Below are 26,850 nucleotides of genomic sequence, written 5' to 3' on the forward strand. Positions count from 1 at the left end.
TATACCTGAAAGATTTATGACAGGATTCACACCAGTCCTCTTTCTGATCCAGTGTCTCATCTTTCCCTCCTTCTTTCTTGTGATTTTTCTTTTTCTTTTTTAAATTCCAAAATGATTTTCTTCTTTCACATCTCACAAAAACTCAAGCTGGAATAAATGTTAGTCTGAGGTGGGCACTGGACTTCAGTTTTGTTCTTCCCATTCCTAGTGTGAGAAACTGCTACACTTCATTCCTTAGGTTTTATCCCCTCCATACTGAACACTCAGGCAAATTGGGCTGGGTCTGATTTGTTCTCATGTGGAGGGTAGTTCCTCTGTCATCTCCATGTAAATTGAAAGAAGCCTGAATCCCCAGTTGGGTTCAGTACCAGAAGCAGATATGTTTATTTTAAGCCAGTCCCTAGGGAAAAGGTTTGAGGTGATCTTTGGCTTCCTGTCCTCTGAGTTAGCTGAGCTATATGGCCTGGAAACAGCATTCCTTTATGCCTCTGTTAAAAGGATAGGACTTTTTTTTTTGTCCAGGCCTGTTGGCATCCCTAAAATTTGTTTATGCTATTAGCAAATCATCTGGACTGAACTGAGATCTTCAGCTATTTGAATATTCTCTCTCTCTCTCTCTCTCTCTCATTCCTTTCCCTACCCCATACTGTACTGCTACTGCACATTGGTCAGTGGGCTGTTACTCTCCAGGAGATATGTGGCACAATTACAATTGCTCTCCAGATGCAGGGCCGGCCCTAGGCAATTGCCTAGGGCACTAGCCTTCTGGGGACTACAAATTGGACAGCCCCCCATGTGACTCTGTGACATTATCAGTGTGGTGGGTGGGGACCAGAAGTTAGCCTTGCCTAGATTGGCAGATAATCTAGGGCTGGCCCTATCCAGATGACAAAGATCAGTTCCCCTGGAGAAAATGGCTGCTTTTTAGTGTGGACTCTATGGCAGTATACCCTACTGAGGTCCCTGCCCCCCACAAAGCCTGCCCTCCCCATGCTCCACCCCCCAGATCTCCACGTATTTCCCAACCTAGAGTTGGCAACCCTATTGGGTAGGGGGTTCAGGGATGTCCAGGGCCTACTTTCTACATGTCTATGCTTACACCACAGCCAGAGGGAAAACTCCACTGTAAAGACCTGCTTTTCTCCCAACTGGTCAAGGACCTCTTGCCTTGTCCTTCAAAGAAGCAGATGGTGTGTTTGTGTGTGTGTGAACAAGGAGACAATCTGGGCTTTGTTCTGCAGTACCCCAGTTTTTTTATTCTCTTTTTTAAAATTAAACTTTTAAAAACGATATACAAGTGCAGTCAAATATTCACAAAATACTTAACCCTTTTAAAAAAAACCTCCCCCCCCCAGACAAAAACCTGTAATAACACATCTATACCATTATCCTAGGATCAGATTCAGACAGGCAAAGTTCAAGGGGTTGATCTCCCAGTACCCCAATATTTGATATGAAACTTTTCAAAAACTTAAGAAGCACAAAATTCTTGCTTTGCCAATCTCCATTCTTAGCTACAGTGTCTGAATTTTGTTCCAGCACTGGAAAATCTTCTGTCCTCTCCCCAGTAGGGGGCAGGAATCCCCTGGTTTGGAGGCCCTCCCTCTGCTTCAGAGTTATCAGAAAGCGGGGGCAGGGGAAAGTCCACTGAGCACTCCATTATAGGCTACGGAGAATCGACCCATGGGTATCTGGGCTGGGGGAGGGGGTGTTTTGAGGTAGAGGCACCAAGCTTTCAGCACAGCATCTGGTGCCTCTTCTCAAAAAAACTCTCAAGTTTCAAAAAGATTGGACCGGGGTTCCAATTCTATAAGCCCCCCAAAAGGTGCCCCTATCCTTCATTTCCAGTGAAGGAAAGACATTTAAAATATCTCTTTAAATATGATGGCTAGAACTCACTTTGGAATAAGGTGCTTTACACAACCTTGCTCCTGGCTCCACCCCTAAAGCCTTCTGGCTCCACCACTGAAGTCCCCAGATATTTCCTGAGTCAGACTTGGCAACCCTACTCCCCAGGTTCACCCTGGGCAACTCTCACTGTTAACTGCCCCATACACTCCTTCCTGTCCCCCGGCTAAAGCCAGATTTAAATGTGATGTGGCTAGGCAGAAGATCTCATCTATGCAGCTTTATTACTTCATTCATACCCACCTTTCTCCCAGGGACCAAAAGCAGCTTTGTTTTTCTCTCCTCCATTTTATCCTCAGAACAATCCTGTAAGGCAGGTTAAGCTGAGAATGTGTGAGTGGCCCAAGGTTACCCAGGGTGCTTCCATGGCAGACTGGGGATTTGAACCTGGGTCTTGTAGATTCTAGTTGGATGCTCTAGCGTTTACACCACACTTTGTCCTTGTGCCACATCTTGCTTGAACTGAGATAGCTGCTTGGCACAGGTGGTTGCCCAGTTTAAATGAGACGCCATTTGGGTGCAAAATTGTGTGGGTGAGATCTTTGGTCTCACCAGCAGTATATACAACAATACTCAGCACTGGCAGAAGAAAAAGAAATCAGGATACTTGGGATGGGAATAAGGAGAAATACAGGGAAGCAGCTACAAGAAGATTGGCAGACAGATAGATACCCTGTACGCAGGTGGATAAATAAGAACAAGCAGACCATAAGCTACAAGCAAATGGATAGATGAATCATTCACTGACAGAGAATACAAGGGACAGGCATACATTGCGTGGAAGTGTTGACAGGGTACCTTCCTGCCTCAAGGTTTTTCTAGCCATCTATCTGCAGCAATCTAGATAGGCCCTAAAACCCAACACTTTGAGATCCAGCCTCAAAAACACTTCACTTTGTCCACTGGGAGATGTTTAAACTTGGGTGTGCATATTTCTTTTATTTACTGTTTAGCTGTTTGGGTTTTGCAGTGTGCATAGCTGAGATTACGGCTCAGAGACTTGAAACGGCCCCTGAGCAATTTCAGCATTGCTGAAGTCCTGAAAACAGCCCCTTCTTCTTTCCAGCCGGAGGACCAAATGACAAGAGACACTCTTGGCCAAAAATGTAGCCAGGGGTGGGGTTATAATATTAATTGAAGTGCAGCACAGAGAAAGGGAAGGTAGCTATTTTCCTCATGCCATACCCTGATTTTGACATGCCTCCTCCTCCCTGCTACTTTAAGCCCCAGCAAGGAAACGGACAGTATTTACATTATGCCAGTCTTTGTTCCTTATTTGAGTTTAACATAATACAGAGGAGAAGTAATTATCAACTGGGAAAATGAGGCTGAGGGACATAAAGGTAACCCTTTCTCCAAAAGCACCAGAAGCCCAGTCTAGGTTCATACCTCTCCCCACCACCCCCTTGGCTTCTTAGAGCCAAATTGCACCTGGATTTCTGTTCACGAAATCGAATGTAGTTTGCCTTTGAAAACTGAGTTTATGTGTGCAGAAGAATAAGGTGGTAGAATGTTGAGGCAGATGAATGTAAAAGAGAATGAGGTGGTGGAATCTTGAGGGGGACCAATGTGTGGGGGAATAACAGCGGAATGTTGAGGCAGACCAATGTGTGGAAGAATGAGGTGATAGAAATTAAAGCGATGGAATGCTGAGGTGGATGAATGTGTGGGAGAATGAGGTAGTACAACACTGAGGGGAAGAATTTGTGGAGAACGAGGTGGTTGTTAGGGCAGACAAATGTGTGGGAGAATAAGGTGGTGGAATGTTGTGGTGGATGAATGTGCAGGAGAATTAGGTAGCACAATGGACTGCATCCCTCAGACTACCAGGGTAGAGGGATATCACTTTTAGAATGCTTCCCTGTGTAAAAAAAGAAAAAGAATCCAGAGAGATGTTCTTAATCTAGCACAAATCTTTGTTTGTTTTTTGGTTGGTGTTGTTTTTCTATTTTCAGGGAGTATTTATCTTTAAATGTGAATCTCCCATCTGCAGTCTGAAGCAGCACAGTCCATTTTACCTCCTCAAGATGCTACTCCCTTTGTTCCGCTGAACATGTAGACCTGGCTAAGGCTGGGGGCAGTGGTTGAAGACAAGACAGTCCTGGGATGGAGAGAGGGAAATGGGGGCCTGCAGCCACACAGTAGCACAATCATGGGCCAAACTGGCAGGATGGAGAAACAGGGAGACTGGAAAGGCAGGTTCAGGAGCTATGGAGAGGCTGCAAGAAATGGGGAGACATGAGGGGTGACATGATAGAGGCTTACAAGATTATGCATGGGATAGAGAAGGTAGAGAAAGAAGTACTTTTCTCCCTTTCTCACAATACAAGTTCTCATGAGCACTCAAGGAAATTGCTGAGCAGTCAGGTTAGAATGGATAAAAGGAAGTACTTCTTCACCCAAAGGGTGATTAACACATGGAATCCACTGCCACAGGAGGTGGTAGTGGCTACAAGCTTAGCCAGGTTCAAGAGGAGATTGGATAAACATATGGCACAGAGGTCCATCTGTGGCTATTAGCCACAACATTGTTGGAAGTCTCTGCCCGGGGCAGTGATGCTCTGTGTTCTTGGTGCTTGGGAGGGGCCACAGTGGGAGGGCTTCTAGCATTCTGGCCCCACTGATGGACCTCCTGATGGCTCCTGGGTTTTTTTGGCCACTGTGTGACACCGAGTGTTGGACTAGATGGGCCATTGACCTGATCCAGCATGGCTTCTCTTATGTTTTTAAATGGAAAGCTAAGTGAGGCTGAAGGAATACACATGGAGGAGGATACTTTGAAGTACGGTGCTAAACTGAGGTGCAAGGGGAATGTCAGAGAGGGAGAAGCAGTTGCAGAGGAGACATGGTAGAAGGGAGATTGTGTGTGTGAAAGTTGCATCAGTCTATTTTGCCACTCATTTACTCCTCACATTTATATTCCTCCAAGGAGCTCAGGAAAGTGTACATCCATAAGATTGTCCTACCCCTCTTACCTCAACAACCATCTTGTAAGGCCACTTAGACTGAAGGCAAATGACTGGCTAAGGTGAGTGTCATAGCTCTAACAGAAATTCAAGTCCAAGTCTCCTGAATCAGACTAGTACACCACAATGTCTTTCTCTTTGCTCTGTATCATGTTTGATTGTTTTCTACTGCTGGAGTGGAGATGGTGTTCTGGGCCAGCTGCTCCACAGCTCACAGCGATTCTTCATGCTCTTACTTTTGGCTTCCTGTTTTGAAGGTTGTACAATCCACCTCTCTTTCTGCAAGATCAGGCCGGTGACAGGAAATTAAGGCTGAAAAGGGATTATTGTAAGTTGACATTTGGGTTATTTAATATTGTTGGGTTTTATATGATATTCACCTCAGGATTGGGGGATACAAATTTAAATTAAGCAAGGTTTGTTTGTTTGGGTATTAAAATGTTTATACCCCTCCTTTCCTCAGGGTGCCTTATAATAACAGTTAAAAGCAAAATGTGCCTTATAATAATAGTTAAAAGCTAGCCATTGCTTCCAAATGGAAAGCCAAGGAAGCATAAACTTTAGAACTATGGTTCAATAAACTATAGACACAATTTGTGATGGGAAAGATCGCTGATGGTCTAAAACCCTGTGATTATATGAACAGCACCTTTGTGGGTACCTGGCTCCCGATTCTGCAATATTTAGCTGAGAATGAGATTATTCCATCTAATGTATACTTCTGGGGCTGGATTTATATCTTAAGTGTATGGTTGCTAACAGTTTCTCTGTTGAGGTTATGTACTGGCTTTATGCCCCTAATAGCAGGAGTATGGTACTTGCCTTCCCTTTACTACATAGTATTATCCCGGTTTTTTTGCCTATATTTCCCCCTTCTGATGTTTTGTCTTTAATGAAATAAAATTTAAAAAATAGTTAAAAGCAAACATAAAAAAGCAAAATCTCCCCCATCCGCCCTCATTTTGCCCTGTCTGATAGTAACATTTTATTGATTATGTTTTATTTCACCCTGCCTTCAAGGAGCTCTTGAAGATTCCCCCCCAGACCTGCTCTGTGAGGCCCACCTGGTGACAGATATGAACCTGAGTTGCTTGCAACTAACTGCATACATTCCAGCCGCTACAGTTATGCAAATCAAATAATGAAATAATTGGAATTCTTTTATGAATGGTTTTGCTGCCCTCTCTCCATTCAAGAGATATACAGAAAAGAGGAAGGAGGGGGGGGGGGGAGAGAATTTGTGTAATGGGATTTAACAAGAAAATTCTAGAGAAGGAAATTAGAAAAAGATGCCTAGTTTGTAAAGTCACACCAGTGGATAGAGAGAATGTAGACTGACCCACCTAGAGCTATTTTTTTCATTCTTAATTGGCACAGAAAGTAAAACAAAAACAAACAAACAAAATTTGAAAAAGCTGAATCAGGCCACACAGGTAATAAAACTGGTTTTCTATAGGCAAAGTCAGCTCTACAATGTCACCTTTTGTGAAAAGCTACCAGCTGTATGGAAACACTATAAAATTATTCAAGCAATCCCACATTATCGTTGTAATAGGTTTCATTGTCATCACCAGGAGTTTTTTTGAGCAGGAATGCACAGGAACACAGTTTGGGCTGGCTTGGCATCAGGGGGTGTGGCCTAATATACAAATGAGCCCCTGCTGGGCTACAAAGAAAGCCCTGGTCATCACCCTGTATTCTAGCTGTGGCTGAATTTAGATATCCCGATTTTAAAAAAATTGTTTGATCAAACCCAGTGTAGCTGTTAGTCTAGCTGCAGGTGGACCTGCAACAAACTGGGTTGGCAGCAAACTAGGATTTAAAATTAGGGTTTGTAGTTGTGTTAACCACAGTTTGTAGAAGTTGTTTTTTGTGATTTCTTAACTCAGAAACCTCAGTTTGATGAGTAGCACCAACTGGTCATAAAGATTGCAGTGGAGAGAGGGTACTCACCCAAATTCAAGGCAAAGGAAAGGCAAGAAACAGTCAAGCCAGACATCTTTTTCAGCTGCTAAGTCTGATCATGCATATGGGGCAAATGCAGTACAAATGATCCTCCTGATACTTGTGGTTGCCATTTTTTTCTGAAAGGGAAAGCATGAGTATATTCCACCTTTGGAACATGCATTCCACATCCATGTTGATCTGTGGTCTGATAAGCATGTAGCAAGACAAACAATCCTTGCATTGCTCCTTTCAGATTGCACATATCAGGAAGATCACGTGTAGCACATGCATTCTTTATGCACAGTCATAGTGGCAGGAATATAATGGACTTTTCTGTTTTAAACAGAAATGAGATTTGCTTTTTAGTTCTGGAAAACAAACTACAATTGGTTGCACAAACCCCAGTTTATTGTGTCATCTGTGTGCAGCTTTTGATTTCAGCAGTTTCAGTGCACTAATCTATAGCAATAGCAAGCCTTCAGACGGTTACCTATCCTGGCCAATGATATAAAGAAATTCCAACTGCATCTTTAATTTTTTTTTCTATTTACAGACCATGAGATTTCATATTACCTATTTATGAAATTTCATGCTGTGTCAATAAAAGTGCACCTGGATTGCCTTAATATTATACTCTATAAAGGCATCACCTGGCTACACTGGAAATATTATTCCAGCTAAACCCCAGCATTCTTGTGCCACAGAATGTACATAAAGTTCCATTAAACAGGCATTTTGATTTTCCCACAGTGCCACAGGCAACCTTGATCCTTCCTTAGTAGGGGCTCCAAGGCCCGTCACATCTGAAATGACAATGTAGCCTACCTCTTTGTATGGTTATGTGACGAGACATTAGAGCTCTGTTAGGGGACAGCAGGAAACCAAGTGTGCAATATAAGTCCGCGTGACTGGCAGGCAGTATGAAGCCTCTCAATTGGCCGGGTCAGGCATAAACAATAGGAGCATGGTGTCAAGTTAACAGAGCAATATCTTCTCCATGTTGCTATACGCCCTCAGCTCAAGCTATTGAGTTTGGAGATCTGGATCTGAAAAGACCTACATTGGGAGGGATGGACAACCACAGCCTTGCCTTGACAATCTTTCACCAAGACAGTTCCCCTTCAGCATTCATTTTTTAGATTAAAGTTTATTGGCACCAAGATTTAGAAGAAACTCTTCCCACTCCCATTTGTCCAGAAATGGGCCCTAGCAGAGTTCTCTGCATCCCAGGATACTTAAGGACGGTTGCAGTTTTGATGAGCCTCTCGGACATTGTGTGTCCAACAGTCCCTTCCACTGAAGTTCCCTTCTTCTCCACCAGTGTGGCAGCTACTTTATTCCCTCCAGTCGTTACTTGGTTTTCTGACCCTCCCCACTTGCAAATACCAGAGGGAATGGTGTGCAGCTCCCTTTTAACCACGTCAATGCAAAATAATCCCTGCTCTGTGTCTTCTAGAATGATCACCAGTATTTTTGAGCCCACCAGTTAAGATGCTCTTCACAAACCCTGCTCTGTGCCCTTGCTTATGAAGTGAGGTAGGTGGTGACCAGAGGCGGGGTTTCTTCAGAGGTGGCACCTTGCCAGTAGAACACCACCCCCCTGCAAAATTGCCTAACGCCTACCTACTCTTTTTAGGCACCAGACCAAAACATTTGTTTTTACCTATGCTTTTAATAAGGGGATTGATCTTTCTGAATTGTTTTTAAAGTTTGTTTCTAGCCTGGGGAATGTTTTATGATAATTACTTTACAGTGAAATCCTAAACACAGTTATACTCTTCTAAACCCATTGAAGTCAAGGGACTTAGAAGGGTTGGACTCTGCTTAGGATGGATGTTAGGCTTCTAAGGGTTTTTAATGGCTGTCATTTTTAAAAAAATTCCTATTTAATGACTTTATTGTGTTTTATTTTGTAAACTACCCAGAGTAGTTTTTTTTTGTGAGGCAGCACATAGGTTTTCCAAATACATAAATCAATCAATTCCAGTGCCCACTTCCACCATTAAATGAGAGATTAGAACATAAGAACATAAGAGAAGCCATGTTGGATCAGGCCAATGGCCCATCCAGTCCAACACTCTGTGTCACACAGTGGCAAAAAAACAAACAAACAAACCAGGGCACCATCAGAAGGTCAATCAGTAGGGCAGGACACTAGAAGCCCTCCCAGTGTGCCCCCCCCTCCAAGCACCAAGAATACAGAGCATCACTGCCTCAGACAGAGAGTCCCAACAATACACTGATTGCCCAGAAGCCCTATGACCTTTGGGGAAATCTCCTGTATCACAATGGGAAGGCCCTGGAGTAAACATCCAAGTGTTCAGTTCTCTCTCTCTCTCTCTCTCAGTTTACACCAGGCATCTCTCCCATTGGGAACTGGGAGATCAACCTGGACACAGTTGCTCAGCCACAGCAAGCCCTGTCACAACCGAAAGCACACAGCCATACTAATACCATGGTTTGTATCATGACCCGCATGGCACACAGAACAAAACACAGGGCTCCCTGAGCTGTGACTGCACAAGCATTCTGAGTGAGCACCCCCCCCCCCCCATAAACACATTGCTGCTGAACACTGAACTCAACAATATGTATTACACAAGTATCACAACATCCATTGCACAGCCAGAAAGACATCAGCCACACTGGAATTTGCAAACAAGCAATATGGTTTAAAAACAAAACTATAGATAGAGAGCCTGGATAGCTCCTCTGCAACTCGAGTTTTGCTGAGCAGATTATTTGAAAATTGCACTTTCTTTCATTGCAGAGGTTTGTTTCCTTGATGGCTTCACACTTGTGGCCAAGTTCAACATGTGTGTGTGTTTTTTGCCTCTGGGCAAAGACTTCAATCTGTAATGCTAGAGTGGAGCGATGCATAATACATACTGTAGCAATACCAAAAGAATAGTGCTCTGGGCTCCGTGAATGCTTCTCACCAAGGCTCCTAGGCAAACCAGGCAATCCCTCCCCCCTTTTCCTAAATCACTCTCAGTGCTGCTTTATACATTTATTGTAAATTAATATACGCTTGCATGAATGAACGGATCTGACCCATGGAATTTTTGCTGCTTGAGAAAAAAATCCAAATGGAATCTGCTCAGCGGTAATATGGGCAAAAGAGCAGGGACTGGAAAACCCCTCAGTAAAAGCATGAGGACATACACATACAAAAAAAGCATTGTGGCAGAATTTCCTCCCAAACAGTGCACAGAACAAAAATTAAAGAGATGTGCATCAACACGCAGTTCATGGTATGCACACCCAGACTCATATGCCTGCAAGCATCACAGTGCATTCAGACCAAAGGATGCATGGAACATGCATACCCCTGTACAGTTACAAACCCCTGATGCACACATTCACACAAAGGAACGAGTGATACATTAGAATGTTGGTCAGAGTAAAGTTGCGCAGAAGGGGAAAATGTGCCAAAGGAAGCTCCTTGTTCCATCGCATCATCCTTGTAGGAGGGGGAATTTATTTCACTGCATCACCCTTGTAGGAGAGAGAACTTGACAGAGTTCTCTCTTCTACATAACAAATTTGCCCCTGTTTAAAACGACAATCGCAGATTGAAAACTTTGCCTTAGAAATCCCTAGTTCAAACCAGTCCAGATTCCCTAGGAGGCATTGGGCTAATTTAGCAGAACAAGCACTTTCCACAAATCCTAATCACAATAATCCACAAAACACACATTTCTATGTTATAACAACCCAAGTGTTGGGAACTTGAGTTTGAAATCGGCCAGAGCTTATTTACAGTGCAATCCTAAACAGAGTGACACCCTTTAACATCCACAGAAGATGTAAACCATTTACTGCTAACTTCACATAAGATGGTTTCTTATACATTAGAAATCCAGGACATCCTATGAGATTCATAAAAACTGGGGTTTTGGGCTGGTTTGTTGCCCTTTATTTAATTAATGAGTCATGTAATTATGAAATATCATAGGACAGTAAAATAGTTATCGAATCAGTATCCATCATTGTACAATTAATTTAAATAAAATTCAGTATCAAAGATAATGGCAGGGCCAATCTAAATGCAGTGTAAGAGAAAGCAAATTATCCCTGCTTTTATCTGAGCTCAGTTGATGCAAACAAATTTGCGCTCAGTCTAAAAAGTAAACAATAAGATTTGTGTTGGGTAAAATAAAAACAGGGACAGATTCAAATACAGGGAGGGGGAAAACCATTGGGGAATGAGAATTCTGAATTTGGAACCCATGATTTGTCCTGACAACAGCAGCAAACAATATATAAGGCAGTTCATTGGAGACCACCCAAATATTCTCTATATCGGCAGAAAGCCTACAAAGTACAATTTGCTAAAACCAGCACCACAAGAAGTACAGCTGTACTCCCACAACAGCTGGCCAACACACTCACACTAAATTTCAATAAATGTGCATGATCCACACAAAACAAGCAAATAGAAGAGAAGCAGAGTGTAACAAACATCATGGTCAAGCAGGAGAAGATCAACGCAGTATATCAGAACCACACTGTCTTTGTATCATTCCCTCCCATACACACACACACACACACACACACACACATGCAAACACACATTTCAGTGCGCATATAAACTGGCCTAATGGATGTATATCACATGCATCTGATGAAGTGATTTCTGACTCACAAAAACTTATGCTAGAGTAAATTTTGTTAGTCTTAAAGGTGCCAATGGATGCCTGTTTTCTTCAACTGCTCCAGATTAACCTGCCTGGAATTGTAACTCCCTGCAGAGCAAACAAGGAGATACACACACACCTGATGTAAATTACACCCAGACGCACAGCCACAGAGTAGAAATATATGTCCCACATTTTCCTCTTCCCAGTTTCTTAGCCTGATATTTTTTCCTTAGACAAATAGAACTCTTCTAATTCTGCATGTGCCATATTCAAAAAAATTTACAAATCTCATTAGATTTGCACAAATGTTTTTTTTTTAAATTAAGAAGCACAGGTTTTCAAAACACCCAACACAAGCAATAGTTATGAAAACACACGCAGAATGGGCTACTTTATTGAATATTACATTTTCTCAACATAACCGAAATACTGATTTTAGAGTTCTCACACTGGGGCCTTTTTGTGTGGCTGAAAAATCCCTTTGCCCCATTCTACTTGGCAAATGCTGGGGCCCTTATTTCTGGGGCAACAAGAGTTGAGGATATCCCGGGATATCCCAGGATGTATTGGCCACACCTGCCCTGGCATAGGCCGCACCCCCATGCACCACCACAGTCTTACACACGAAGCAATACAAAGGCAGTGTATTATGCCAATATAGAAGCCATGAGCACAGAATCTCACACCGATACATCCAGCATTGCACATGATAGGCCAGTTACTGCTCTGCATTCAATGTCTCTCATGATGATCCTCCACAGATAAACATGGGAAAATAATATATCAATCTTCCAGGCTCACTTGTATCTATGAACACACGACACCCATCACTCACAAATATAGCCCTGAAACCCATCCTAGTGTCATCCAAGCACAGTGTACTCTGACAAATGCCACATTCTTGAAAACACACCGTGTCTGTAAAATCTGAAACGTATGTATATACACATAACTTTCATTGTATTTGCACAGAAACATACATGAAAACACCCTCATGACACATTTCTCTCCCATGTATATCATTGATAACAGGTGTTTTCTTTACCGCTGTTAAGGTTTTTTTCCTTTTGTCCTCCCCAAAACAGCCTCCTTGCCACAGACTCATTAGTTCCACCACTAGGGTTGCCAGGTCTCCCTGGTCACCAGCAGTGGATGGGAGAGGGTTGTCAGATCCGTGTTGGGAAGCTCCTGGAAATTTGGGAATGGAGCCTGGGGAGGATAGGGACCTCAGTGGGGTTCAATGCCATACAGTCCGCCCTCCAAAGCATCCATTTTCTTCAGGGGAACTGATCTCTGTGGTCTGGAGATGAGCTGTAATCCCAGGAAATCCTCAGGTCCCACCTGGAGGCGGACATTCCTAGGTACCACAAAGCCCCACATATTTCTTTTCCTCAGCATTAACCAGTGCCACCTGTCCCCCTCAAATTGGAGGTCAATCACACTAAACTGCAACCCACAGTGGAAAGGGAACATTCGTTCTCAGCCCCTTAAATACACACCCCAAAATGGCTGCTCTGCCTAGCCCACTGCATAGTAAGATGGGCACAATAAGGTTTCCGAAGAAATTTGTGAGAGAAAGAGCAAATATGGATCCTGAACAAATACAAGAATAAATGGACCAAAAGTAAAGACTGCGGAGAATCTCCCAAAATAGAAATGGAATGTGGGGTTTGAGGTTATATAACAACACCCCATCTCCGCAAATGTATATCTCTCCATTGTTTCCATAGGGAGCAGTGTTTCCCCTAAATCCACCATCCACCATCCCCCGGCCCCAGACCCTTGGATCAGGCTACCTCAAAACTGTGGTTAATTCTTATGTTCTCAACAGAAGGATCTACAGAATCTACTCCCCTGTCCTTCTGTGATCCATTCCCAAAAGCTTGGATCTCCAGCTACTCTAGGCGTATTTGGGTTTCAGCACCAGCATTAAAAACTCCAAACTATCTGCCTTCTCCCAAGAATTCTTTAGTAGGGAGTTTACCAATATTCTTCTCCCTTAGCTGGATATATTTATTATTTTATACATAGTATATCCTAGCATAAATAATATAATCATTAGTACCTGGAATCCTCTGGTTCTGAAAACTGCAAATGAGCAAAACTGGAGCAGGCAAGGGGGGAGAACTTGGCTGTAAACAGTCAGCGGCAGTATTTTGGTCCAAGTCAGTTATTTACAAAGGGGCTTCAATCCACCTGCAATAAAAGAGTACATTTGTTAGTGGGGGAACTATATTTTCAAAGGCAGCAGTCCTACCTACAGGTAGCTTGCTTAAATAAATAAATGGGATTCAGGGAAAAGAACTGCACTCAGAATATGCAACTCTTATGCCTAACCTGGAAGTTTATACTTGTGGATAGGGAGGGAAAGGAGAATACAGAAATAGAAGCAAACTCAAGAACAAACATCGATGGGCACTGCATTATTTGTGCTCAGAGACAAGAACAACCGTTCCAGGGCAACAGCCTTTTAGTCCCTGTGCCTTTTTTTACCTCCCCCTTCCCCACTTTTATCTCCAGCACCCGTGCCCAGTGCCTACCTGTTTATCAGAAGCCAAGCAGTCTTGTGGGCATATATTCTCCAATCCCTCCTTTGTTTCCCTGCCACCCAGTTTAAACACCCCCTGCCTCAGTCTTGCTTCCTGGGGTGTCCCTGGCCTTTACAGTTCCTTTCCCAGCATCTAATTAACAGGAGTCCCCTCAAAATGCCTCTGACAAGTGATATCTATGCTCTCTTTGTCTAAACAATACCCACCAGACTGTGTCTTGATAGATGCCAGTTGTCGCTACCCCATTCACCTAGCGCCCAGCCTACATGCCACTCTCAAGCCCTTTAATAATTCCAGTGCTTTTCTCTCCTTGCACTCTGTAGCCTTCTGTGTACCCCACTCAAATGCCCATCCTTTCTGCCCTTTTTTGTTGTTTCACTCTTTGGAGATCTGGCCCGCTACCTTTCGCCCGCAATCTCTTGATGTCTACTCTACTTGGTCTTCCAACAATGGATTCTTTGCCCCTTGCAATGCCTGCTGCCCATACCCACACTCTCTTGTTTGGCGCTGTGAGTGGTTCTTGGGCGGGTGTAGTACAGGAATAAATATCATTCCTGGGCACTGCGATGGGGGGGGGGGGGAGGCTGGGATGCGCTGGGGGGGGGAGGCAATGTTGCTGTGACATTTGTGCTAAGTTGTCGTGTCAGATTTGAACTTAATTCCCTCCAATGGATCTGGGTGGGGGGAGCAGAGAGAGAGAAGTCCCCAGCTATACACCCATGCGCCGTTGCTTGCAGAAATCATAGAGAAGGAGCCTGTCATAGCCAGTCAGGGCTACAGGGTATGGTGGGGATAGGGAGGGGGGAAATGGGACAGACGGCACAGAGAAAGAGGCGTGGAGCTGCTGCACCTTGTAGTCAAAGGCTGCAGGGATGGAAAAATGAGAAGCTAGGATTTGGGGGCTCCCCAGCTTCCATCCACTGCTGTCTCCGAGGACCTTGGAGTGCAGGTTCACAAATTTAGTCATACAGGCCCCAGAGAAACCATTCTTACCAAAACCTTGGAACCCTAGTTCCCCAAGCCTTAAACTCTCTGCACTACCCCCACTCAAAGAATGCAGAAATCCTGGTTTTAAGCCCAGTTCCCCACACATGTTTAGAGAAAACTCTAAATCAGGGGTGGCCAAACTTGCTTAATGTAAGAGCCACACAGAATAACCATTAGATGTTTGAGAGCCGAAGGAAGGTAGGTTGATAGGTGCGGGAGGAAAGGTGGAAAGAAAGAACTTTAAATGCATTCTCCAAGCTGCTATCTGGCTTGGCTTGGAGAAATTATTTAAAGAGGCAAATGCCTTCTCCAAGAGGCTGATGAGATAGTGGGGGCTTTGAGAGCCACACAATATGTGTGAAAGAGCCACATGTGGCTCCCAAGCCACAGTTTGGCCACCCCTGCTCTAAATCAATTTGAGAGTGAGGCCAACTCTGCTTTGGGGATTTCTGGAGATTTTAGGAGGCTGAGCCTGGGGAGGGCAGATTTAGGGGAAGAGAAGAACCTCAGTGGGGTACAACACCATACTGTTCATCCTCCAAAGCAGTCATTTTCTCCATGGCAACTCATCTCTGGAATTCAGTTGTAATTCTGAAAGATTTCTGGGCTCCACCAGCAGGTTGACAAGCTCATTGAACCCCAAATTAGGGCCCCCAAGAGCCCTGGCTGGGTCCAAGCACAAGTCACCGCACCCCACTTCAGCTGCAGAACAGGTCAAGACACCCTAGGAGTAGGGTTGCCAACCTCCAGATGGTGACTGGAGATCTCCCAGAATTCTGACTGTTCTCCAGGCTAAAGAGATAGGTTTCCATGGAGAAAATGGCTGTTTTGGAAGGGGGACCCTATGACGGTATGCCCTGCTGAGGTCCCTCCCTCTGTTCTATCTGCCTCAGGCTTCACCCCCAATATTGCCAGGAATTTCCCAACCCAGAGTGGGCAACCCTGCTTAGGAAGGTAGTGAGGCTTACTGGATTTGGTCAGAAGTTGCTGGACATCTATGACCAGCTCAATGGAAGCAAAAAGCAAGTTGGTTTGAGGCACAGGATCAGGACCTACCCAGACAGACACAGAAGGCAAGAGGTCCCAGCTTACCTGCTTTAGAGAAATTATAGACAAGAGGAGGGGGAGGGAAGTAGGTAAAACCTGAACAGCTTTGAAGGCAAATATCTAGAACTGATTCAGGACCAAGCCATGGTGACTAAGGGGAACCTCTAGATTCAGAGGCAGTAAACCTCTCGATGCCAGGAGGCCACATAAGGGGAAAGCCTTGGCCTGTATGCCCTGTTGTTGGCCCTCCAGAGTAACCGGTTGTGTGCAGTGTGAGACAAGGATACTGGACTAGATAGACCACTGCTAGGAATGCCAGCCTCTAGGTGGGACCTGGGGATCCTCTGAAGTTACAGCTCATCTCCAGACTACAGAGATCAGTTCCCCTTGAGAAAGTGGATGCTTTGGAGGGCGGACAGTATGACGTTGAACCCCACTTAGGTCTCCATCCTCAAATCTCCAAGAGACTCCCAACCTGGATCTGGCAACCCTACCGCCCCCCCCCCCCAAAAAAAAACCCCTGCCAGTGGCCAGAGAGGACCTGGCAACCCTAACCATTGCTCTGCTCCAGCAGGGTACTTTTGAGGTCCTTCTGATCTGCCGTTCCAAGAGAGGAGGGAAGAGTGGGCAAGATGGGGGCCCTTGGTCAAAACCTTTGCATCGGAGACAGGAGAAAAGTAGACAGAGTGAGAGCGTAGGGTTGGAAGGAATCTACCAGCCTATGAAAGCAGGATTCCAGAATAAAATCAGAGCCAAGAGCCCATGGGCTATGCTGTCTGTAGGGCTGTGTGGGATACAAGCAAGAAAAGGATCTGGATTAGGACCAACTGGACAAAGATGGAGAGAGAAACAGGAAGAAAACAGGCAGGAAAGAAGCCTTAGAAGAAGATATTGAAGAAGAAGAAGAAGAAGAAGAAGAAGAAGAAGAAGAAGAAGAAGAAGAAGAAGAAGAAGAAGAAGAAGAAGAAGAAGAAGAAGAAATTGGATTTATATCCTGCCCTATACTCTGAATCAGAGTCTCAGAGCAGTCACAATCTCCTTTTACCTCCCCCCCCCCCCCCACAACAGACACCCTGTGAGGTAGGTAGGGCTGAAAGAGCTCTTACAGCAGCTGCCCTTTCAAGGACAACTCTGTGAGAGCTATGGCTGACTCAAGGCCATTCCAGCAGCTCTATGTGGAAGAGTGGGGAATCAAACCTAGTTCTCCCAGATATGAGTCCGTGCACTTAACCACTACATCAGACTGGCATCTAGCTTAGGGTAATACCCCTTTCCAGACATGATGGCACATGTGTGGAGTCTGCCAGCCATATGTAGCAGGAATGGACACTACTGACAATGCACCTGCTGCATCTGGTTGTCATGCTGTCTGAAGGGGCGATGTGAAGATTTTGCATGTGCATACAAGCTGTACACGCTATACAAACACCTGATTTTTCAGGATTCTGGTTTGAATGTACCAGTGCTGAAAATGCATGCATGCCTTGTCTCTTTCAAACAACATGGTGACTGCAAGTATCAGGAGGATCTCCACATGGTGGCCAGCTTCCTGGTAGTTGTGGACTTTTCAGGTCAGTGTTGCTTAGTGACCTGTGGATACTATGGTGCCTGCTGATGTGCTTCTTGGTGGCCACCTGCTGCTTTTCCCACCCAAAGAACCATTCTCACTCCCTCTGTTTCAGTAGAGTAAAGGTGCTTCAGAATATGGATTTCCAACTCTAAGCTTGTGAATTTCCTATAGGCTTTTTTTGGTGGGGGGGATGATGCCTGGGGAGGGCAGGGCTTTTTTTGAATAAAACCCCTGGCAGGAACTCATTTGCATATTAGGCCACACACCCTGATGTCACCATTTTTTCACATGGCTATTTTTTTAAATGCCCAGCAGGAACTCATTTGCATATTAGGCCACATCCACTGACACCAAGCCAGCTGGAACTGCCTTCATGTCCTTTCCTGCTCAAAAAAAGCCCTGCTCCAGGGGAACTGAGCACTGTAATCTGGAGATCAGTTGCAATTCTGGGAGAAATCCATGCCCCACCTAGAGGTTAACAAGAAAAAAACAGAACCACTGTTCAGATTCACACAATAAAACCTTCCACAATCAGTTTATGTAATCTCCTGTTTTTCAGTTCATATCAAATGGTTTGTGGTCCAAAACCAATATACAATATTCCCATATATCCAAAGTGAAACAAAATAATAGGTACATGTATACAAAATTTAAATTAAATAACTATTAGAAATATTGGCAGGTAATTTATCAATAGGTCGGCCAGAGACGGGAGGGCTGAGGAGGGAATAGGTTTAGCTATTCTGCCGGTTGGAAGGGCTGGTGGACACCAGTAGGAGATGACTGGCCTGGGGATTCTGGTACTCCTGGGGAGCGGAAGGTATGACGGTGGGAACAGACGGAATTATAAGGGAAGGAGGCTGAGACATGATAGTGCTCGACCACCTTCCAGCCTGTGTCCCATCCTGACGGTGACAGGTAGTGGGGCCAGGCGAAATTACTCACCTCCGTCACTGGTGTTATGTAATGCCAGGTCCATTAATAATAAGACCTCCACCCTTCGGGAATTCCTGCTTGAGCAGGACATGGACCTGGCATACGTGACCGAGACCTGGGTGCGCGACGGGGAGACCGTAGATCTCTCCCAGATGGCCCCCCCGGATACTCGGTCTTTCACCAGTCATGAACTAGCGGGTGGGGGGGAGGGGTGGCAGTATTCATACAAAAGGCTTACTCCTTCCGGGCTCTCCCGGTGTCATGGGTGCTGGGGACCCTGCAGAGGAAGTTGGGCCTGCAGAAGAAACTGTGCCCCTGCCACCTGCACCAGTGCCCCTGCTTCCTGCTGGAGAAGATCCCAGCCCCCCTGCCTCGCCCTCTCGGGTGGCGCGTGTGCGCGACCGCCTCCGTCAGGACCTCAGGGATCGGAGGAGGGCGGCACGCTCACAAGCAAGACGCTCCCTGAGCCCTGAGTTTTGAGAGGATTCTGGCCCTTCTAAGAGCAAGGATGCTTGAGTTGTAACAGGATCCTGGCTGCCTCTCTGAGCCAGCAATTAGCCCAAATGGGCAACAGCCAGCAGAGGGCTATATAGCTGTAGGCTTTGGGAGGAGGCTTTGTGGAAGCAACTAGTCATCTCCCTGATGTTCTAGCATCCACTCCGGCTTGACTTTGGCTTCTGGACTCCCTGACTTTGGCTTGTGACTTCTGGACTCCCTGACCTCAGCTTCTGGACCTCGGACCTGCGATACTTGTACAGTGATTCAGATTTGGTGCCTCGGACCCTCCTGCTTACTGGCTACAGACCTCGGACTGCCCCTGGACTTTGCCTGACCCGGCCCCAGCCGTGACAGATTGCTTCCACCCGACAAACACCCACTCCACAGGATGGATGCTGAAGCAAGTGAAACCACAGGACTACTGGCTGCGCTCCAAGCCCAGGTACAGCAGCTAACACAGGCAGTGGTGCACTTGCAGCAACAACCTGTGGCCAGTGCTCCAGCCAAGTGCCCAGTTCCCCCACCTGACAGATTTGGGGGTGCCGTGGAAGAATTTCCTGCTTTCCTAGCACAGTGTCGGCTGTACTTCGAACTGAGAGCATGGGACTTCCTCGACGACAAAACGAAGGTGTGTTTCATCATCAGTCTGTTAAAGGGGCAGGCGGCCAAATGGGCCACACCCTTGCTGGTTGTGTCCTCTCCCCTACTGACTGATTACCAGGGGTTTGAGGCCCACCTGTCTGCTGCCTTCTCAAACCCAGTCCAAGCAGCCACAGCCAACCGGAAGATCAGGGCGCTGAAACAAGGCAACTCCTCGGTGGCTCAATATGCCACCGAATTCAAGCTCCTGGCCCAAGACTTGGCGTGGAATGAGGCTGCCCAGATGGACCAGTTTACTGAGGGGTTGGCAGAGGAAGTCCTGGATGAACTGGCCAGGGTAGAGCAACCACCCACGCTCCAACAACTTATCACCCTCTGCCTCCGCATCGATGGCCGCCTTCGTAAAGCAGCACCAGATCCTGATGCAGACAAAAGAGATTCCGACGCTGGTGGAGGCTATTGATGGGCGCCTCCTCCGTTCTGGGCCCGTCACCCAGGAGACCTGTCCCATCACCTTCCACGTCCAGCAGCACCAAGAACAGCTGCAGTTTAATGTCGCCCGCATGCCTCGCTTCCGCTGATTCTGGGCCTTTCCTGGCTGCAGCTTCACAACCCCATCGTGGACTGGGCCCAGCAGGAACTATGTTTCTGAGACCCATGTCCTCATCTGACTCCTCCCACCACTCTAGCAGCTGGCATCCCGAGTGGTGGTCCTCAGCTCCCTCAGAAGTATGCGGATTTCGCCGATGTCTTCGAAGAGACAGGAGCGGATCAGCTTCCCCCTCACCGGCCCTATGACTGTGCCATTGACTTGGTACCTGGGGCACCACTCCCGGTGGGGCATCTGTACCCTATGTCAGAGCCTGAGTTGGCAGCTTTGTGAGACTTCCTGGACAAGAACCTGAAACGCGGATTCATCCGACCCTCAACCTCCCCCCTGTCTGCTCCAGTCCTCTTCGTGAAGAAGAAAAGTGGGGACCTCCGGCTGTGCAATGATTACCAGGCCCTGAACAAGATCACCATCCACGACCGGTACCCTCTACCACTGATCCCTGAACTCTTGGATCGCTTAAAGGGGGCCCAAATCTACACCAAGCTGGACCTCCGTGGAGCATACAATTTGGTGCGCATACGGCCCGGAGACGAATGGAAGACCGCCTTTGGGACCCGATACAGTTACATATTAAAATATTGTTTTAAGGTTTTAACTGTTTAAATATTTAACTGTTTTATATTTGAAATTGTTTAAATTTTATGTTTGATTGATTGTTGTAAGCCGCCCTGAGCCATTCGTGGGAAGGGCGGGATATAAATCTCGAATAAATAAATAAATAAATAAGATACGGGCAGTACGAGCACCTGGTGATGCCCTTCGGATTGACCAACGCCCCCGCTGTCTTCCAGAGGTTCATGAATGACATCTTCCGGGACCTGCTCAACCGCTTCGCAATCATATACCTAGATGACATCCTAATTTACTCCAGCGATCCTGCCCAGCATGGCTGAGCACGTCCGCCAGGTCCTGCAGCGCCTACGAACCCATGGCCTCTACGCCAAGCTGGAGAAGTGCGACTTCGACCTGCACTCTGTCGAGTTCCTCGGTCACATTGTGTCACCGCGGGGGATCCTCATGGACCCGAAAAAAGTGGAAGCGGTCCTGACCTGGCAGGCTCCTCAGAATCGCAAAGACCTTCAGCGATTCCTTGGTTTTGCCAACTACTATCGGCAATTCATCCCGGCCTGTGCATCCCTGACAACACCCCTGACTCAACTACTCTGCCCCAAAGAACCCTTCCGCTGGTCCCCAGAGGCCGATAACGCCTTCTCCACCCTGAAGACCTGCTTTGCCACCGGGCCATTCCTGAGATACCCTGACCCCCAGCTTCCCTTTACGGTGGAAGCTGATGCCTCCAACGTGGCCTTGGGAGCAGTGCTGTCCCAGCGCGAGGAGCCGTCTCAGCCACTCCAGCCCTGCGCCTATTACTCGCGCCAGCTTACTGCTGCGGAGAGGAACTATACCATCTGGGAGAGGGAGTTGCTCGCGATCAAGGCGGCTTTTGAGGTTTGGAGGCATTACCTCGAAGGGGCTCGCCACCCTGTTCAAGTGCTCACTGACCACCGGAACTTAGAGCACCTCCAGACCACCCGCCGTCTCAACCAGCGCCAGATCCGGTGGTCCCTCTTCTTCTCCCGCTTTGACTTCCGGATCTCCTACATCCCCCATACCCAGAACCGGAAAGCAGACGCGCTCTCCCGGAAACCGGAATACGCCCCTACTTCAACTGAGACCGCGCCCGCTGCTCCCATCCTGCCGCTCTCAGTGTGTGCAGCCACCTCTACTTCACCAGCACTCGTGGAGGACATTCGTGCTAGCCAGGCCAACGATCCCTGGGTCCAGCAACACCTCCAGGCACTCCAAGATGACTCGGCAGGCGAGTTCACGACTCGAGGCGGCCTCTTGCTACACCGCGACCGCCTCTATGTGCCGCCCGGGCACTTGCGGGCAGAAGTGCTACGCCTGACCCACGACTCGTTACCTGCCGGGCACTTTGGACAGCATAAGACCACCCACTTGCTGACACGAGAATTCTGGTGGCCACGAGTTCGCTCCGATGTTGCCCGTTATGTCAGCTCCTGTGACGTCTGCCGATGGGCCAAAGACGTCCCGGCCAAACCCTCGGGATTGTTACAGCTCTTGCCCACACCCTCAGGACCCTGGGATACCATCTCGATGGACTTCATCACGGAACTTCCACGATCCAATGGTCAGACTTGCATCTTGGTGGTCGTCGACCTATTTACCAAGATGGCCCACTTCATTCCGTGCCCGAAACTTCCCACAGCTCAGGAGACAGCCCAGCTCTACCTGCAACACATCTTTCATCTGCACGGACTCCCAGCCCACCTGATCTCAGACCGGGGCCCCCAGTTCTCCTCTCGGTTCTGGCAAGCCCTCCATTCCAGCCTGGGGACTCGAGTGCACCTGTCCTCCGCCTACCACCCACAGACAGATGGTCAGACAGAGCGCACCAATGCCACGCTAGAGCAATATCTCCGCTGCTACACCTGCTACCAGCAGGACGACTGGGCCACTCTGTTGCCTCTAGCGGAATTTGCATACAACAACGCGGTCCATTCCTCCACCCAAATGACCCCGTTTGCTGCAACCTATGGGTACCACCCTCGGTTCTTCCCGGCGATCCTGCCACCCACGAATGTCCCCGCCGTCGAGGCCTACCTGCAAGAACTCCGCGCCAGCCAAGACTTGCTCCGAGAGCAGCTACAGCGGGCCAAGGAAGCCTATAAACTGGCTGCAGACCGGAAGAGGCAGGAAGGCCCCCCAATCCAGCCGGGGGATCAGGTGTGGCTCTCAACTCGCTACCTGCGCCGGCCTGGTCGGTCTCACAAGCTGGATGCGCGGTTCATTGGACCCTACCCCGTCATAGAACAAATAAACCCCGTCGCCTTCAGACTCCAGTTGCCACCCCACCTCCGCATTCACCCCGTGTTCCATCGTTCCCTCCTTGTTCCAGCTGCACCCCCTGACCCAGCTCGGCCTCCTTGCCCACCGCCGCCACCACCGGTGTTGGTGGATGATGAAGAAGAATACGAGGTGCGCCAGATCCTGGACTCCCGGTACCATCGTGGAGGCCTCCAGTACCTTGTGGACTGGGAGGGATACGGCCCAGAAGACCGGTCTTGGGAGCCCGTGGACAATCTTCATGCCCCGGACTTGGTGCAACGGTTCCACAACGACCACCCCGACCTCCCAGGCCCCTCGACGGAGGGGGGCCCTGGGGGGGGGGATAGTGTCATGGGTGCTGGGGACCCTGCAGAGGAAGTTGGGCCTGCAGAAGAAACTGTGCCCCTGCCACCTGCACCAGTGCCCCTGCCTCCTGCTGGAGAAGATCCCAGCCCCCCTGCCTCGCCCTCTCGGGTGGCACGTGTGCGCGACCGCCTCCGTCAGGACCTCAGGGATTGGAGGAGGGCGGCACGCTCACAAGCAAGACGCTCCCTGAGCCCTGAGTTTTGAGAGGATTCTGGCCCTTCTAAGAGCAAGGATGCTTGAGTTGTAACAGGATCCTGGCTGCCTCTCTGAGCCAGCAATTAGCCCAAATGGGCAACAGCCAGCAGAGGGCTATATAGCTGTAGGCTTTGGGAGGAGGCTTTGTGGAAGCAACTAGTCATCTCCCTGACGTTCTAGCATCCACTCCGGCTTGACTTTGGCTTCTGGACTCCTTGACTGGCTTGTGACTTCTGGACTCCCTGACCTCGGCTTCTGGACCTCGGACCTGCGATACTTGTACAGTGATTCGGATTTGGCGCCTCGGACCCTCCTGCTTACTGGCTACAGACCTCGGACTGCCCCTGGACTTTGCCTGACCCGGCCCCAGCCGTGACACCCGGCCCCGGAGATCAAGGACATTGAATGTGCCAGTCTGGCGTGGGACATTGGGGAGGGGTTGGTGATCTGGCTGGTGTACCGACCGCCTAACGCACCGGCTAGCGCCTTACCGTCCCTGATGGAGGCCGCAACAGGCTGGGCATTGGAGCACCCAAGGCTTCTGATCCTGGGTGACTTCAATGTTCATGCCGATGATGCAACCTCCAATCAGGCGATGGACCTGGTGTCATCTATGGCGACACTAGGACTCTCTCAAATTATTACAATGCCCACTCACCAGGCGGGGCACATGTTAGACTTAGTCTTCGCAGCAGGAGTTTCAGTGAACAATTTTACTGCTATAGCAGTGCCATGGTCGGATCACTATGCCCTCAAGGCTCGTGTGGATGTCCCACCCCAAGCATGTTTAGGTGGCGAGCGCATTTTAGCTCGCCCGCAGAGCCTGATGGACCTGGAATGGTTCCTGACAGCACTGCGGGATCCCTGGCCTCCTGGCGATTCCTTAGATGACCTGGTGGAGTCCTGGAATGATAGGCTCTCCAGAGCCATCGATGAGATCGCACCTAGGCATCCTCTGCATCCTCGCTTAAAGCCGACACCTTGGTATAACCAAGAGTTGCGGCAATTAAAACAGGGACTCAGACGACTAGAGAGGCAATGGCGGCGTACTCGAGACGAAGCAACTAGAACATGTTATAGAGAGTTTATGAAGTCCTATGAGATGACAGTCAAAGCCGTAAAGAAAACATACTTTGTGGCTAAGATTGCGTCTGCAATTTCGCGCCCGGCACAACTGTTCAATACAATTCGGACCCTTACAACACTGCCAAAAGGCAGACCAAATTCTAATGAATTAGAGATTGGCTGTGAGGCTTTTGCGAATTTTTTGCAGATAAAATCGCGTCGCTCCGCCGCGACTTCCCTTCCATATTAGAGACAGTTTGCAAATCCGAGGCTCCGTGCCTATCTTCGGATCATGTTCTGGAGGGTTTCAGTGCTCTCAGCCTGGAGGAAGTTGACAGGATCCTCTTATCTGCATGCCCAACAACTTGTAATCTGGACCCCTGCCCCTCCTGGCTTATTAAAACCTGCCAGAGGGAGCTTAGATATCCTGTATGGGATATCATAAATAGATCCCTAACAGAAGGGCATTTTCCATCATCGCTTAAAGAGGCGGTGGTCCGTCCTCTCTTGAAAAAAACAGCGTTAGACCTGGCCAAATTAGCGCATTACCGGCCGGTCTCGAATTTGCTCTTTTGGGGCAAACTTATTGAGAGGGCAGCAGCGTGGCAGCTACAGAGTTTCCTAGAGGATGCTTCCGTTCTTGATCCCCATCAGTCTGGCTTTTGCCCGGGCCATGGGGCAGAGACAGTGCTGGTTGCCCTGGTGGATGACCTTCAACGGCATCTGGATCGAGGCAGCTCGGCAGTACTGATGTTGTTAGACCTATCGGCAGCGTTCGATATGGTCGACCATCGGTTGCTTGCTTGCCGCCTCACCGACGCGGGGATTCAGGGGTTGGCCCTACAATGGCTTTCCTTTTTCCTTGATGGTCAGGGACAAAGGGTGGCAATTGGGGGTGAACTGTCCCGGAGACACATGCTTGATTGCAGAGTGCCTCAAGCAGCGGTGCTTTCCCCGATGTTGTTTAACATCTATATGTGCCCCCTTGCCTAGATCGCCCAAAGATATGGGTTGGGGTGTCACCAGTACGCTGATGACTCCCAAGCTCTATCTACTTATGGACGGCCGGCCTGCCTGTGCCCCAGAAAATTTGGACCGGGCGTTACAGGCGGTGGCTGGGTGGCTCAAGCTGAGTGGATTGAAGCTGAATCCGGCAAAGACAGAGGTCCTTTGCTTGGGTCATTGTGGCCCGGGAGGGGAAATCCCCCTGCCAGTTTTTGACGGGGCGCCTCTGACAGCGGCGCACAAGGTCAAGAGTTTGGGGATACTATTGGAGCTTTCCCTAACAATGGAGGCTCAAATAGCAGCCACTGCCAAGTCCGCATTTTTTCATCTTAGGCGGGCAAGGCAGTTGGCCCCTTTCCTGGAGCACGACGATGTAGCAACAGTGATTCATGCCACGGTCACCTCGAGGTTGGACTACTGTAATGCCCTCTACATGGGGCTGCCCCTGTGCCGAACCTGGAAGTTGCAGTTAGTGCAGAATGCCGCTGCCCGGCTGTTATTAGGGCTCCCAAGACGGGAGCACATTCGGCTGGGGCTTCGGGATCTGCACTAGCTGCCAATAATATACCGAGTTTGGTACAAGGTGCTGGTTATTACCTTTAAAGCCCTAGATGGCCTAGGACCGGCCTACCTTAGGGACCGTCTCTCCCCACATGTTCCCCAGAGAGTACTGAGATTGGGTTCTCAAAACCTGCTTGTAATCCCCGGGCCAAAGGAGGTCCGTCTGAAATCTACCAGGGACAGGGCCTTTTCGGAAATGGCGCCTTGCTGGTGAAACCAGCTGCCGGAAGAGGTGAGGGCCCTGCGGGACCTTGGGCAGTTCCGCAGGGCCTGCAAGACAGCCCTCTTCTGGCTGGCCTATAACTAACTGACATTGGAAATTTTATGGAAGGTTGTAGTGTATCATTTGGGCAGATCGCTTGTTCTATATGCTTTATTATTTTACTGTTTTAAATTGTCTAAATTGATGTATTTTTAAAGCCATTGTTGTAAAGTGATGTATTTTAAAGCCAAACTTTATGTTAGATTTTATATGTTGTGAGCCCCCCTGAGCTGCTTCAGCGGGAAGGGCGGGATATAAATTGAAATAAACTGAAATGAAACA

The 26,850-nt window shown here is 48.0% G+C and overlaps 2 protein-coding genes across 3 annotated transcripts in view; one reads left to right on the forward strand and one right to left on the reverse strand.

Annotated features, from left to right (window-relative positions):
- Positions 1-13,611, reverse strand: part of LOC132583859 (paired box protein Pax-6-like) — a 31,423-nt gene extending 17,812 nt beyond the window's left edge. For both annotated transcript variants that reach the window (XM_060255579.1, XM_060255578.1), the window contains exon 1: positions 13,530-13,611. The gene's annotated coding sequence lies outside the window, so the exon portion shown is untranslated. The remainder of the gene's footprint in view (positions 1-13,529) is intronic.
- RCN3 (reticulocalbin 3) overlaps positions 1-26,850 on the forward strand; it is a 115,866-nt gene that overhangs the window by 64,737 nt on the left and 24,279 nt on the right. The window lies entirely within an intron of this gene.

This window comes from Heteronotia binoei, chromosome 15 (genome assembly GCF_032191835.1).
Source record: "Heteronotia binoei isolate CCM8104 ecotype False Entrance Well chromosome 15, APGP_CSIRO_Hbin_v1, whole genome shotgun sequence".
NCBI lineage: Eukaryota > Metazoa > Chordata > Lepidosauria > Squamata > Gekkonidae > Heteronotia > Heteronotia binoei.